The 13,619-nt window shown below is 39.1% G+C and overlaps 1 protein-coding gene across 1 annotated transcript in view; it reads right to left on the reverse strand.

Annotated features, from left to right (window-relative positions):
- ZNF260 (zinc finger protein 260) overlaps positions 1-10,055 on the reverse strand; it is an 18,068-nt gene extending 8,013 nt beyond the window's left edge. The window contains exon 1 of the mRNA XM_014464239.2: positions 9,934-10,055. The gene's annotated coding sequence lies outside the window, so the exon portion shown is untranslated. The remainder of the gene's footprint in view (positions 1-9,933) is intronic.
- Between the last annotated feature and the right edge of the window lie 3,564 nt (positions 10,056-13,619).

The raw sequence follows: 13,619 nt of genomic DNA on the forward strand, positions 1-13,619 counted from the left end.
GGAAGGGCAGTTGGGTGCAGCCAGGCCAGCAAGGGCGGGCAGTGGTGGTCGGCCGTGCCGGCACTGGAGGGAGAGAACTTGTGGGCGACCAGGTCGGCAGGGGAGGGCAGTTAGGGGTGACCAGATTGGCAGGGGAGGGCAGTTAGGGGCAACCAGGCCAGCAGGGAAGGGCAGTTAGGGGCAACCAGGCAAGCAGGGAAGGGCAGTTGGGGGCAACCAGGCCAGCAAGGGAGGGCAGTTGTGGGCGACCGGGCCTGCAGGGGAGGGAGGGAAGTTGGGGGGGACCAGGTTGGCAGGGGAGGGCAGTTAGGGGTGACCAGATTGGCAGGGGAGGGCAGTTAGGGGCGACCAGGCCAGCAGGGAAGGGCAGTTGGGGGGACCAGGCCTGCAAGGGAGGCAGTTGGGAGCAACCAGGCCGGCATGGGAAGGCAGTTGGGGGGGCCAGGCCGGAAGGGGAAGCAGTTGAGGGCAACCAGGCTGGCAGGGGAGGGCAGTTAGGGGCAACCAGGCCGGCAGGGAAGGGCAGTTGGGGGCAATTGGGCCAGCAGGGGAGCAGTTAGACATCAATCAGGCTGACAGGGGAGTGGTTAGGGGTAATTAGGCTAGCAGGCAGAAGCAGTTAGGGGCAATCAGGCAGGCAGGCAGGCAAGCAGTTGGGAGCCAGTAGTCCCGGATTTGAGAGGTATATCTGACTGCCGAACATCCCCTGAGGGGCCCCAGATTGGAGAGGGTGCAGGCTGGGCTGAGGGACACCCACCCCGCAGTGCACGAGTTTCATTCACCGGGCCTCTAGTATTTTATAAAGTTAAATCTACATTTAGTATTCTACCCAGCAATCCTACTCCTAGACCTTTATTCAAGAAAAATAAATACTACATATGTTCATAAAGACTAGTATGTGAATATTCATACAAGCATTATTCTTAATAATCAAAATGAAGAAACATCCAAATGTCTATCAACTGGTGAGTATACAAATTATGTCCATACTATGTAATACTAATCAGTAATAAGGAGAGATGAAATATTAATATATAAAACATGATATATGCACCCAATGCAGGAGCACCCAAATACATAAGAAAACTCCTGGAAGATATCAAGGGAGAGATCGACAACAATACAATCATAGTAGGGGACTTTAATACACCACTGACATCACTGGATAAATCCTCTAGACAAAAAATCGGCAAAGAAACAGCAATCCTAAATGACTCACTAGATCAGATGGACTTAATTGACATCTTCAGAACACTTCACCCCAAAGCCACAAAATATACGTTCTTCTCAAGTGCTCATGAAACATCTTCAAAAATAGACCACATATTGGGTCACAAACAAAGTCTCCCCAAATTCAAGAAAACTGAAATCATACCAAGCATCTTCTCAGACCACAGGGATATAATATTAGAAATAAACTACAATAAAAACAACTCAAAATACTCAAACACTTGGAAGCTGAATAGCATGTTATTAAATATTGATTGGGTTACCAATGAGATCAAAGAAGAAATTAAAAACATCCTGGAAACTAATGACAATGAAAACACAACAATCCAAAACCTATGGGACAAAATGAAAGCAGTCCTGAGAGGGAAGTTTATAGCTCTACAGGCCTATCTCAACAAACAAGAAAAAATGGTAGTAAATCATCTAAATCTACATCTCAAAGAATTAGAAAGAGAGCAACAAGAAAAGCCCAGAGTGAGCAGAAGGAAGGAGATAATAAAGATTAGAGCAGAAATAAATGACATAGAGACCAAAAAACAATACAGAAAATCAATGAAACCAAGAGCTGGTTCTTTGAAAGGATAAACAAGATTGATGAACCTCTAGCCAGACTCACCAAGAAGCAAAGAGAGAGGACCCAAATAAACAAAATCAGAAATGATAGAGGCGAAATAACAACAGACCCCACAGAAATACAAATGATTGTTAAAAAATACTATGGACAACTCTACTCCAACAAACTAGACAACCTGGAGGAAATGGACATATTCCTAGAAAAATACAACATTCCAAAACTTAATCAGGAAGAATCTAAAAATCTCAACAGGCCAATAACTATGGAAGAAATTGAAGCAGTCATCAAAAAGCTTACAGCAAACAAAAGCCCAGGACCAGATGGCTTCACAGGGGAGTTTTACCAAACATTCAAGGAAGAACTAAAACCTATCCTCCTCAGACTACTACAAAAATTCAAGAGGAAGGAACACTTCCAAGCTCATTCTATGAAGCCAGCATCACCCTAATACCAAAACCAGATAAAGACAACACAATGAAAGAGAATTACAGGCCAATATCCCTCATGAACATAGATGCCAAAATCCTCAACAAAATCTTAGCAAATCAGATCCAGCAGTACATCAGAAAGATCATACACCATGACCAAGTAGGATTTATCCCAGGGATGCAAGGATGGTACAATATCCGCAAATCAATAAACGTGATACATCACATAAACAAATTGAAAGAAAAAAACCACATAGTCATATCAATAGATGCAGAAAAAGCATTTGACAAAATTCAACACCCATTTTTGATAAAAACTCTCAGCAAGGTGGGAATAGAAGGATCATACCTAAACATAATAAAAGCCATATATGACAAACCCACAGCCAACATCGTACTCAATGGACAAAAACTAACACCATTTCCCCTAAGAACAGGAACAAGACAGGGATGCCCACTCTCACCACTCCTGTTCGACATAGTACTGGAAATATTAGCCATTGCAATTAGACAAGAAGAAGAAATAAAAGGCATCCAAATTGGAAAAGAAGTAAAACTGTCCTTATTTGCAGATGACATGATATTATACATAAAAAAGCCTAAAGACTCCATCAAAAAACTATTAGACGTAATAAAAGAATTCGGCAATGTAGCAGGATACAAAATTAACCCCAAGAAATCTATGGCATTTCTATACACCAATAGTGAACTTGCAGAAAGAGAGACTAAAAAAACAATCCCATTTACCATCGCACCAAAAAAATTAAGCTACCTAGGAATAAACTTAACTAAAGAGGTAAAAGACCTCAATTCAGAAAACTACAGGACGTTGAAAAAAGAGGTAGAGGAAGACATAAACAGATGGAAGAACATACCATGTTCTTGGATTGGTAGAATCAACATCATTAAAATGTCCATACTACCCAAAGCAATCTATAAATTCAACGCACTTCCCATTAAAATACCAATGGCATATTTCACAGACCTAGAACGAACTCTCCAAAAATTCATCTGGAATAAAAAACGACCCCGAATAGCTGCAGCGATCCTGAGAAAGAACAAAGTAGGTGGGATCTCAATGCCAGATATCAAGCTGTATTACAAAGCCACTGTTCTCAAAACTGCCTGGTACTGGCACAAGAACAGACATATAGATCAATGGAATAGAATAGAGAGCCCAGAAATCGGCCCGAACCAATACGCTCAATTAATGTTTGACAAAGGAGGCAAGAACATACAATGGAGTCAAGATAGTCTCTTCAATAAATAGTGTTGGGAAAATTGGACAGATATATGCAAGAAAATGAAACTAGACCACCAACTTACACCATACACAAAAATAAACTCAAAATGGATAAAGGACTTAAATATATGACGGGAAACCATAAAAATACTAGAAGAATCCAAAGGCAACAAAATCGCAGACATATGCCGAAGCAATTTCTTCACCGATACAGATCCTAGGGCATTGGAAACTAAAGAAAAAATAAACAGATGGGACTACATCAAAATAAAAAGCTTCTGCACAGCAAAAGAAACCATCAACAAAACAACAAGAAAGCCCACTACATGGGAGAACATATTTGCCAATGTTATCACTGATAAGGGTTTAATCTCCAACATTTACAGGGAACTCATACAACTCAACAAAAGGAAGATAAACAATCCAATCAAAAAATGGGCAAAGGACCTAAATAGACACCTTTCAAAAGAGGACATTCAGAAAGCCAAGAGACATATGAAAACATGCTCAAAGTCACTAATCATCCGAGAGATGCAAATCAAAACAACGAGGTACCATCTCACACCTGTCAGAATGGCTATCATCAACAAATCAACATACAACAAGTGCTGGAGAGGATGTGGAGAAAAAGGAACACTTGTGCACTGCTGGTGGGAATGCAGACTGGTGCAGCCACTATGTTAGACAGTGTGGAGTTTCCTCAAAAAACTAAAAATGGAACTCCCATTTGACCCTGTGATCCCACTTCTAGGAATATATCCCAAGAAACCAGAAACACCAATCAGAAAGGATCTATGCACCCCTATGTTCATAGCAGCACAATTCACCACAGCTAAGATCTGGAAACAGCCTAAGTGCCCAACAGTAGATGAATGGATTAGAAAACTGTGGTACATCTACACGATGGAATACTATGCTGCTGTAAAAAAGAAGGAACTCTTACCATTTGCAACAGCATGGATGGAACTGGAGAGCATTATGCTAAGTGAAATAAGCCAGTCAATGAAGGAAAAATATCACATGATCTCACTCATTTATGGATAATAAAGACCATTATAAACTTATGAACAAAAATAGATACAGAAGCAGAGCTGCCTCAAACAGACTGTCAAAGTACAGCGGGAAGGCCGGGGAGGGTTGGGGGGCAAGAGGGGGGAGTAAGAGATCAACCGAAGGACTTGTATGCATGCATATAAGCATAACCAATGGACATAAGACACTGGGGGGTAGGGGAGGCCAGGGGATCGTCAAGGGTGGGGCGGAAAAAAGGAGACATATGTAATACTCTTTGTAATACTTTAAGCAATAAAAAAAGAGTTTATTTAAAAAAAGTTTATTAAAATATAAAAAAAGAAATAGGCCTACTTTATTCACTTTTTTTTTTACTTCATTTTTTTGAGAACTATAGTTTGTCGTTGATCTACATAAAAAAAGAAAAAAAACTGGTTCAAAAAATATATATATAAAACATGAATTAATCTCAAAATATAAACATATTAAATGCAAAAGATTATACACTATATCACTATATTTATATTAAATGCTAGAAAGGCAAAGCTATAGTGACATAAAGCTTATTAGTCTCACCAGGGATGGGGGAGGAGTGTGGCTCAACTGCAAAAAGGGCGCAAGAAATTGATGATGGAGCTTTTCTGTATCTTTTTTTTTTAATTTTTATTGCTTTCAGAGAGGAAGGGAGAGGGAGAAAAAGATAGAAACACCAATGACGAAAGAGAATCTCTGATCGGCTGCCTCCTGCATGATCGGTGGACCAAGCCTGCAACCCAGGTATGTGCCCTGACTGGGAATTGATTCATGACCTCCTGTTTCATAGGTCCACGCTCAACCACTGAGCCATGCTGGCCAACCTCTTTTTTTTTTTTCTTTAATCCTCACCTGACATGAAGACATGTTTACTGATTTCAGAGAGAGAGGAAGGGAGAGAGAGAGAGACAGACACAGAGTGAACAAGCAAGAGAAAAACATTGATGTGAGAGAAACATGGATCAGTTGCCTTCTGTAAATGCCCCAACCAGGGATGGAACCTGCAAGCTAGGTATGTGCCCCGACTGGGAATTGAACCTGCAACCTATTTGGTGTACGGGACAATGCTCCAACCAACTGAGCCACCTGACTGTGGCTGGAACTGTTCTATATCTTGATTTTTGTGTGGGTTATATGATTCTATGATCATCCCTTGGTATTCCTGCCCCCCACCCCATGGATACCAAAATTTGTGGATGCTCAAAGCTCAAGTTCCTTAAATCAAATGGCATAGTATTTGCATATAACATATGCATATCCTCCCATACACTTTAAATTGTCTCTAGATTATTATAATACCTAATACAATGTAAATGCTATGTAAATAGTTGCTACACTGAATTGTTTAGGGAATAATGACAAGAAAAGAAGTCTGTACATGTTCATAGGATACAACCATTGTAAACCTAACTACAGACATACTTCAAACATATTGCAGGTTCAGTTCCAGACCACCGCAATCAAGTAAATATCAAAATAAAGCTAGGCACACAAGTTGTTTCACAGTGCATGTAAAAGTTATGCTTACACTATACTGTAGTCCAGCAATTTTCAAACTTTTTCATCTCATGGCACACATAAACTAATTACGAAAATTCTGCAGCACACCAAAAAATATTTTGCATATCCTATATAATAAAAGGGTAATATGCAAATAGACCGAATGGCAGAACAACTGAACAACCAATCAAAGCATAATTTGCTAATGATATGCTAAGGCTGCTCAACCGCTCACTATGATGTGCACTGACCACCAGGGGGCAGACAGTTGACCGGTCAACCAGTCGCTATGACGTGCACTGACCACCAGGTAGATGCTCTGACCAGTAGGTTCGCTTGCTGCTGGGGTCTGGCCAATCGGGACTGAGCGAAATGTGCTGGACATACCCTGGAGCCCTCCTGTGGTCCCTCCCCGGCCCGATTGGGCACCGGTGGGGTCCCTCAGCCTGGCCTGCACCCTCTGCAATCCGGGACCCCTCGGGGATGTCAGAAAGCCGGTTTCAGCAGGCCACTCCCCTTGGGAGGGCGCCAGACGCAGGGCTCATGGCTGGTGAGCGCTGCTGCAGCAGCGTGAGCCTCTCCCAATCGGGACTGACTGGGCGCGAGCCCGTGGCAGGCACAGTGGGGCCGGGATGAGCGGGAGTGGCAGGTAGGAGCTGTAGGCGATGTTGGACTGCAGGTTTCGGCCCAATCCCTGCAGGCCACCCAAAGGGACCCCACCTGTGCACGAATTCATGCGCCAGGCCTCCAATATAATATATTTGACTAAAAAAATAAGTATAATTTTGATTCATTCACACCGGATGGCTAGTGTTGTGTTGGCTGTTATCATATTTAAGACATCAGTGCCCCTAACTAAAGAGTCAGGTATAGCATGTTTTAAAAATTCTTGTGGCATACCAGTGTGCCTCTTACAGCACACCGGTTGAAAATTGTAGTGTATTAGGTGTACTAAAGCATTATTTGTAAACAAAATGTACATAATTAAAAAATACCTTATTGCTAAAAAATGCTAACTATTATATGAGCCTGTTGGAAAAACGATTATGATAGATTTGCTCAATGCAGAGTTGCCACAAACCTTTAATTTGTATAAGTTGCATTATGTACAAAGTGCAATAAAGCAAAGCACAATAAACGTGTACTATGCACTCTGTGAGGTATGCATAGTACACATATGCAACAATATATTTTTTACCAAATATTTTTGATCCAAGGTTGGTTGAATCCTTGGATGTAGAACCCAGATATGAAGAGCGAACTGAATACAATTATCAAAATTTATCATATAATATACTTAAAGAGGGTGACTTTTATTTTATGTAAGTTTACCTCAATAAATCTGAAAAATAAATATTTCCACCGAAGCTCTATAACAATTATAAATTATTTAATAATTATCTTATTTGTTCTGAAGACTGCAGGCTAGAAAGATAAAATACTAGCTTTTCTGCCAATGAGCTTCAATGTATGTCTTAGACATCAGAGTGAAAAATACAAATAAGAAAGTATTTACTTAGAATCCAAGTTGCTTGCAAATTACAACATGGGATGGAAATACAGATTTTGGAAGGCTTAGAGCAGTGGTTCTCAACCTTCCTAATGCCGCGACCCTTTAATACAGTTCCTCATGTTGTGGTGACCCCCAATTTCATTGTTACAAATTGAACATAATTAAAGCATAGTGATTAATCACAAAAACAATATGTAATTATATATGTGTTTTCCGATGGTCTTACTCGACCCCTGTGAAAGGGTCGTTCAACCCCCAAAGGGGTCGCGACCCACAGGTTGAGAACCGCTGGCTTAGAGCAATGAGAGACATTTTAATAAAAATGAAGCTCAAGATAAACAGTGGACAGAACTTTGATAGATGGATCACTGCACAAAGGCAAAGATGCAAAGAATTGCATATATAGGGTATCCAAAAAAATGTATACACACACTTTGAATAATTATAAAGGCAGGGTTTATTAAAATACATTTCATTTTCAAAACTGAGCTATCAGCTGTTAAAGTGTGTTTACATTTTTGGAGGGACACTGTAAAAAGTTTACATAGGTTTTGCTATATAAGTGTTAAACTTTATCATGCCGCAAAAATACCTGGATAACTTGTTAACTACAGATTTATAAACACTGCCTTTATAATTATTCAAAGTGTGTGTATACATTTTTTGGGACACCCTATATATACATATGTGAATATATTAAAAAATAGAAAATAAGAAGTTATCCTAATTTATAACTTACAGCTAATCAGTTTATTCTGTATCTTGAAAATAGATAGTACCAGTAAACCATCTTTTCAAATGCTTAAGGAACAAGTCTCAAAATTGGCCAATAGTAATATAAAACTTTAAATATTCCACAAACTAGAAAAAAAATACTGTGACTAAAAACAACAAAAAAGTAACACCTAAAAAACACATCCTAAAATAGGAAAACAAAAATCTTTCATTTGTAAATTTCAAAATTTACTGGCTTGAACAAACTCTTTGGTCAAAGAGAAAATTTGTAGAATATTCAGAAATATTAGTCAAAAAACTGTGTATCAAAATCCACAGATCACATTTGAAAAATGCTTGTTGAAGTTTTAGCATTAAGTGCTTACATTATTTTTAAAAGACATAAAATAATAAAGTAAGCATTTAGGTTAAGGAGTAATCAAAACAGACACATTAGTAAAGAAAACAAATTAATGTATTATAAACAAAACAGAAATAATAATAAATTTGTGAGTTGATTATTAGGAATAACTAAAAGGGAATAAAAGCAAAACTACAAAAATAAAAAATGACTATTTGGAAATAGTCATAGATAGAAAATAAGGATTTTCTTATTTTAATAATAAGAAAATAAAGTCGAGATTATTTTGCTCAACCCTATGCAAATAAATTTGAAAATTTAACAAATACAACCTATAAAAACTGAAACCAGAAAAGACAAAACCTAAACAGAAAAATAAACATAAGGAAAAAAAAGAGACTTGTTAAGATGTTTCATAATCGTAAAGCCCACGGCACAAATTGCTTAGCATGTGGATTTTACTAAACTTTTAACAAATTACGGTAATACTATTTAGTTAAAAATTCCCAATTCTTTAATTCATTAAATTTGCAAAAGCATGACTGGACTTAAGCTACTAAATTCCTAGTAAGCCAAAAGAAAACACAGAAATTGTATCTTCTTCATAATTAAAACCCCTCATATTTTTATAGGATTTATGTCAACATCCTTCACACGTATTTATCAGAATTGCATTTTTCATACTATAAAATGACAGTCCTGAACTGAACTAGGCAACATCATCTGAATACCAGGCAAAACAGTCCTTTCAACAGAATTTATTTTGTGGTTTAAAAAATATTTTCAAAATATAAATCAAAATCCTCTAATGTCAACAAAACTACTTTTGTGCTATAGTCCCTGAGTTGAGTAGTTGCAACAGAGATTCTACGATCTACAAAGTCTAAAATATTTACTATCTAACTTTTTATAGAAAGTTTACTGACCCCTGCCCTAGAGTGGTAATTCCTTCTTCTACCTGATTAGAATTAGGATGTATTGTTGCTCCAGCTTTAACCGCAACTAAATAGACAACTTGCAAGAAATATGGACCTTTGCCCGGCTGGTGTGGCTCAGTGGTTGAGTGTCGACCCATGAACCAAGAGGTCGCCAGATTGATTCCCGGTCAGGGCACATGCCCCGGTTGCTGGCTCCAACCCCAGTGAGGGGCGTGCAGGAGGCAGTTGATCGATGTTTCTCTCTCATCAATATTTCTCTCTCTCTCTCTATCCCTCTCCCTTGCTCTCCTTCTAAAAATCAATAAAAGCATATTTAAAAAAAGAAACAAAGATGGATCCTTAAAGGACCACCACAAAGACCAAAGCTACCATGAAATTTACTACTCACCACATAACTGTTATGTGACTGAAAAAGGAACTGGAAGTTATTGTTGATCAAAGCAGCATCCCAGATTTCAGGCTGAGTTGTTAGGACTGTCAGGTTTTAAAGGATAAGGAAAGTGCAGCTCCTGGGGATGTACAAGAAAACTTGTTTATGAAAAAGAACAAAGTGGTGATGACCCTTTAGCTTAGAAGCTAGAGCATACACATACATATGAGCATATGGAATAAAATATTTGTACTTTGCATCTAAGGCCAAACCCATCATACAATTTAAAGGCTGCACTTTCAGAAATGGGATACAGAAAGTAACTTATTTTCATAATTTAGTTTAAACAGAGAAACTCTAAGACTGAGTTCTCAGCGTTCTCCAGAATCACAACCCATACAGGTACTTTTAAGTGGGTGTCACTATGGCCTTGCTCCTTATTGAACAGTCACAGTTTTGAATATAATTTTGAGTATAACAACACTTTTCTCATAAATGTGAAGTCACGAACCTTGAGTGATATGAATAAAATACAAAGGAAGTTATTCTGGTATTGTTCATGGCTCAGAGTTCTTAAATTTTTAGAAGCTTAATATTTTACCTAGGTTATGCAATTCTAGAAGTTAATATTGTAAGTGTCCTACAATTATATGGTCATTCATGGATTTAGCAAACACATGTTTTTATCATTTATTGTGATAAATAGACCAGGGTCTCCAATTTTTAATGGGCTGTGTCAGATAAAAGGATCAAACCTACTCAGAAGCCCTTCCATTACTCAGAGGTAAGAGGCTTAGCATCTGGTTGGATAGTGCTATGCATTGATGAAACAGGTAATACAGAAGGGGTAATGGATGGAGGCAAACTGTAGGAGGGAAGAAATATCATTCTGACATTTTGGACATAAAAGAGTTTGAAGTTCCTGTGTAACCTCCAGGTGGGCTGTCCATTGGGCAGTTGGGTATATGGATGAGGAGCTTAGGACAAACCTCAAATAGGAGTGGACATTTGTTACTCGTTTGTCAGCTGAAGCCAAAAATGGAATGCTATTGCTCATAGAGTTCTTTGGGGTAAAAAAAGATGATCAAAGCCAGAAACTCAGTAATGCTAATAGTTAAAGGACAAACAGAAACATAAGTCACTAATGGAATTGGAGGGAGGGGGTTGCTCCTTGGTTTTGACTGGAATTATAAAAATGAAAGTAGTATCATGCAAGTCAAGGAAACATTCAAGAATGAGGCAATGATAACAATCGAAAAAGAAAGCAACAGAGCAAACAAAGAAATCTAATCCCCCCACCCCGGTTAAAAAGGGAAATATACCAAACAAGCAAGCAAAAAAATGTGATTCTGATCCCTGCCCTGGATGCTGCAACTCCCTACCCAACAACTATTTTTATTTTCTGTGTAAACCTCCAAAGTTTCTTCATGCAACTACAAATATACATTCTTATCTCCATTTACTCAAAAAAGTAGTATATTACATCAAAGATTGTGTATCTTGCTTTCTTCACATAACAGAATATATTGCAGACTTTTAAAATCTATCTAAAATATGATACATATTTCCATTTGCTCAAATCTTCTTTTAGGTCGTTCATTAACATTTAAAAACAATCTAAATGTAGGTTTTAAACAGTTATTTATCCCTAGGTATTTTATCTAATTTGTTGCTTTTGTAAATAAAATACCATCTTTTCTATAACTGACTATTTTTTGTATATATCAAAGCTATTATTTTGTATATGAATTTTTGTATTGTAGTACTTTATTTTTTCATTTTGTTGAAAAATATGTTGCATGATAAAATGCTGGAAGAAAGTGTCTTTGTAGATAGAAGAAAACTGTTTCACTACATTTACAAAGGCCATTTGGTCTGGGGAAAACCTGGTCAAATTAGTAGTCAGATTGCCATGCCAAGACAGACTTTAACTGTTTACTCTGTGGACGAAAAAGGGGCCACACGCTAACCTGACTAGCTCAGGGAAGGCCTGCATGGTGGCCTTGCAAACCCAGAGATCTAAAGTAACCACAAAGGATGGTCTGAAATTCAACTTTTTAAACTAAAAGTAGTTTATGGTGGGTAGTCATGTTCTAGGCCAGTATTACCTTAATTGAGCCTATTGTCTTTTTGTATTTATAATAATACAAGAGGCCCAGTGCACAAATTTGTGCATGGGTGGGGTCCCTCTGGGTGGCCTGCAGGGATCAGGCCAAAACCTGCAGTCCAACTCTGCCTTTAGCTCCTACCTATCGCTCCCACTCATCCAGGTCTCGCTGTGCCTGCCGTGGGCTCGAGCCCAATCAGTCCGGATAGGGAGAGGCTCGTGCCACCACAGCAGCACTCACCAGCCATGAGCCCTGCATCTGGTGCCCTCCCAAGGGGAATGGCCTGCGGGATCGGGCTAAAACCGGCTCTCCTACATCCCCCTAGGGGTCCCGGATTGCGAGAGGGTGCAGGCCAGACTGAGGGACCCCACCAGTGCATGATTGGGATGGGAGGGACAGGGGGAGGACTCCAGGGCGTGTCCAGCCCATCTTGCTCAGTCCCGATTGGCCAGACCCCAGCAGCAAGCTAACCTACCAGTGGGAGCAGGTGGGAGCATCTGCCCCCTGGTGCACATTATAGTGATTGGTTGACCGTCTGCACCCTGGTGGTCAGTGCACATCATAGAGAGCGCAGCCTTGTCATATTTTTAGCATATTACGCTTTGATTGGCTGTTCGGTTGTTCAGTCTATTTGCATATTACCCTTTTATTATATAGGATCTCTTTAGAATGTCAAAGTAATTTTCCTTTTTTCTAGACCCCTCAAAGCACAGACACTGCTCTGGGGAGACCACAAATCTCCTCATTGTTACTGAGTTAATTGACTGTTAACTATCCTACACCCACCTAAGTAAAATAAGTATGTGTATCACTTTACTTTTTATCCAATCCCAGAGGTTTCCCCACTTTGCTTTCTCCTGCCTCCCTAATCTATCACCAATGGATTTCATGTAACCCACTTACATCTCCTCTTTTTATTATAATGTATAAAACAGGGTGCAAAACTGCCATTTTCAGGAGCATTATCTCAATCCATTGAGATTCTGCTTCCCGACAACTATTGACAGTTTGGCTCAAAAAAACTCACAAAAAAATTCTTACAGGTTTGAATGTTACTTATGTTAACAACTTGATCTCTCTGCACAGAACAACTTGCTTCCTAATTCTGAGCTGTCTGTACAAGTGTGAATGACCAATTAAAGCTATTCCTTAGTCCAGAGCTTCTCAAAGCAGACTCACCAAAGTTCCTCCAAAGAATTAAGAAAAGTCAATACTTATAGGAGAATTTAGACACCCAGTAAAAAGTTTTTCGGGAATCTTTCCTCTTAAAAGAAAATTAATGCTGATTTTGTTTCTACACCACAATGAACGTGCTTTTATGTAAAATTGCTTTAAAAATTACTCATCGCTCAATTGCTTAGCCTTTTTATCTTTCAGAAAAACGGATTCTCCAGAAAGATGCATTCTTGCAATTATTTTAGAAATGGGAAAAGTGAGGTTTAGAGGTTATTACCCCACAAAACTCACATGCCATTCATCCTCACAAACTTGGAACTACACACTGTCTCACACAGGTTGTAACTACAACCCCCTCACACCCTCTTACACCTTTGGTCACCCACCCGCGAGTCCTCCCTTTTCCTCTAGTACCCCCAC

The sequence above is a fragment of the Myotis lucifugus genome, unplaced genomic scaffold (assembly GCF_000147115.1).
Source record: "Myotis lucifugus unplaced genomic scaffold, Myoluc2.0 scaffold_244, whole genome shotgun sequence".
Classification (NCBI taxonomy): domain Eukaryota; kingdom Metazoa; phylum Chordata; class Mammalia; order Chiroptera; family Vespertilionidae; genus Myotis; species Myotis lucifugus.